Source organism: Schistocerca cancellata, chromosome 5 (genome assembly GCF_023864275.1).
Source record: "Schistocerca cancellata isolate TAMUIC-IGC-003103 chromosome 5, iqSchCanc2.1, whole genome shotgun sequence".
In the NCBI taxonomy this organism is placed as follows: Eukaryota; Metazoa; Arthropoda; class Insecta; order Orthoptera; family Acrididae; genus Schistocerca; species Schistocerca cancellata.
In genome coordinates this window covers 159869909-159872995 of record NC_064630.1, presented here as the reverse complement: position 1 = coordinate 159872995, position 3087 = coordinate 159869909, and the positions used below count along the sequence as shown (strand labels likewise).

General features: G+C 49.0%; 1 pseudogene; it reads right to left on the bottom strand.

Annotated features, from left to right (window-relative positions):
- Positions 1–1914: 1914 nt before the first annotated feature.
- LOC126189390 (5S ribosomal RNA) lies at positions 1915–2031 on the bottom strand (annotated as a pseudogene).
- Between the last annotated feature and the right edge of the window lie 1056 nt (positions 2032–3087).

The window sequence follows — 3087 nt, the reverse complement described above, 5'->3', positions numbered from 1 at the left end:
CGTGCACCTGCCTCGTCACTCGCAAGACGACGCTGCGTGTTTGGCCAGATGCACCACACGAAGAAAGCGCGCTCTTTGGGAAGCCCCGACGGCAGCATCCGTGGCCCCCAGAAGGCAGCGGAAGTCCGGCCCCCGGCGCGCTGCCCTCTCCCCAGGGGCTGCAGCGGTGCTGGAGACAGCGCAAGAGAAATGGCGGGAGTCATTGACCTCCACGGAGCAATCCATCAGCTGTTCAATCCGAGGAGTGGGGCCAGGCCGCGCCGTGGCCGGCCGGCTGTGTGCCTCGGGAGGTTTTCACTTGCTCAAATGAAAGTGCGGCCCGGCCCGGTCCGGGGCGTTATTTATCGGCTTCTCGCGGACCTCCGATAGAGTTCGCACCGGTTTCAATTACCGCCGCCGCTATTTTTTCAACGCCCGCTCGCCCGTCTCCGCAGCCACCTCAGAGGAGGGGGGCGGACTGCGTTGTGGCCACATCACGAGTTCCGCCTCATTTCAGCGGCTTGGAGGGCAAAGTGGGCTGAAATTAAGGAACCTATCACTACGGAAACACTGATGTACCTGCTCTTCACACTTATCCGGAACGAAAAAAATCCCCGAATCAAACTTACTGCCCATTACTTCTGATTTTACAGTCTTACAAAGAATCAGCGCGTATTCATGCAAACTACTTTATTCATACATGACTTGTTGCAAGCAACAGATGCAGTGAATACGAGTATATAAGGTTCCGTCTACCGAGATTTCCGAATGGCGTTCAGCACAGTAGAATGACCGTGACGACCACAAAATATACGACAGTACAGACTGCCCCAGGGAAGTGTGGTAGGTCCGCTGTTGTTTTATATCTACATAAATGATCTTTTGGATAGGGTGGATAGCAATGTGCGCCTGTTTGCTGATGATGCTGTGGTTTACGGGAAGGTGTCGTCGTTGAGTGACTGTAGGAGGATACAAGATGACTTGGACAGTATTTGTGATTACTGTAAATAATGGCAGCTAACTCCAAATATAGATAAATTTAAATTAATGCAGATGAATCCCGCAATGTTTGAATACTCCATTAGTAGTGTAGCGCTTGACACAGTCACATCGATTAAATATTTGGGCGTAACATTGCAGAGCGATATGAAGTGCGACAAGCATGTAATGGCAGTTGTGGGGAAGGCGGTTAGTCGTCTTCGGTTCATTGGTAGAATTTTGGGAAGATGTGGATCATCTGTAAAGGAGACCGCTTATAAAACACTAATAGGACCTATTCTTGAGTACTGCTCGAGCGTTTGGGATTCCTATCATGTCGGATTGAGGGAGGACATAGAAGCAATTCAGAGGCGGGCTTATAGATTTGTTACGGGTAGGTTTGATCATCACGCGAGAGTTACGGAAATGCTTCAGGGAGTCTCTAGAGGAAAGGAGGCGTTCTTTTCGTGAATCGCTACTGAGGAAATTTAGAGAACCAGAATTTGAGGCTGACTGCGGTACAATTTTACTGCCGCCAACTTATATTTCGCGGCAAGACTACAAAAATAAGATAAGAGAGATTAGGGCTCGTACAGAGGCATATAGGCAGTCATTTTTCCCTCGTTCTGTTTGGAAGTGGAACAGGGAGAGAAGATGCTAGTTATGGTACGAGGTACCCTCCACCACCCACCGTATGGTGGATAGCAGAGTATGTATGTAGATGTAGATGTAGACTTTCTTCGCATATACAAAAACTAAATTAAACTCCCCCCGCCAACGGTACCGATCGACCGCCGTTTCATCCTCAGACTACAGACGTCACTGGATGCGGATATGGAGGCGCATGTGGTCAGCACACCGCTCTCCCGGCCGTGTGCCAGTTTACGAGACCGGAGCCCCTACTTCTCAATCAAGTAGCTCCTCAGTTTGCCTCACAAGGGCTGAGTGCACCCCGCTTGCCAACAGCGCTCGGCAGACCGGTGGTCACCCATCATAGTGCTAGCTCAGCCCGACAGCGCTTAACTTCGGTGAACTGACGAGAACCGGTGTTACCACCGCGGCAAGGCTGTTGGCTTCCCAAATACAGTGGTGAACAAAAAAAACGCAACACCAAAAACGCAAGACATTACAGTGTAGAAAAACCATTGGCATTCAAAACAGCTTCCAGCCGTCTCGGTATGGATAATTACAAGTCCTGTATGTATATGAAGTCTTCACAGGTTGTCAGCCGAGTAGCATCTTCAGGCGAAGATGATGGAGACGCATTCCGTCGAAACGTTGCTACGAGACGACGATGCTACTCGACTGACAACCCGTGAAGACTTCATGTATGAAATTTATCGAGAAAGCCTGCACTCGCATAAGTCCTGTATGGTTTTGAAGGGAATTTTACACCAATCCTCCTTCAAAATAATGCCATGTTCAGACAACGATGAAGGAGGTGGATAGCAATCACGCGCCTTTGTCTCCAAACTAGACCATAACGGCTCATTAATACTGAGAACTGACGACAGTGGTCGTCAGGGAGAGATGCGACAGTTCATCCTCGTGCTCACTGTACCTGTCCTGGAAGACACGAGTTGTGTGAACAGGGGCCAAGTCTTCTTAGAACATATCATCACAAACGGGGGAACAAACACTGTACGACAGGATGTATCTGATCAGTCAAAATGGTCACATAATCCTTCGCTGTAATACGGCCGTGTGGCGTAACCATGGAGGCTGCCCAAATCATCATCGAACCCCTGCCGTGTTTCACTCACGGTGAGAAAACTCGGCCTAAAGTTGGAAATAGTGTGAAAGAAGACTCATCCGACCGAATGACTTTCTACCATTATGGCTTCGGCACCACGTTTTCCTGTTAAAGTCACTCTCATCACTGGTAAGTGGTTTTGAAATTCCAGCTCGACCTGTAGTTCCCTTCTTACGGAGCTCCCTTCGTGATATTTTGGAGCCGACAGGGTTCAGAAGTGCGATATTCAGTTCCGCAGTGACTTTTGCAGCTTTACTGCCCTCATTTTCCTTCACAATCATCTTCACCCGTCTTATCACTCATCACACACTTTCGTCAGCGTTGTGACATAGCAGATGATGTTTCTCTCCTTCCTCTGTGTGTGGTATAAATTTTCG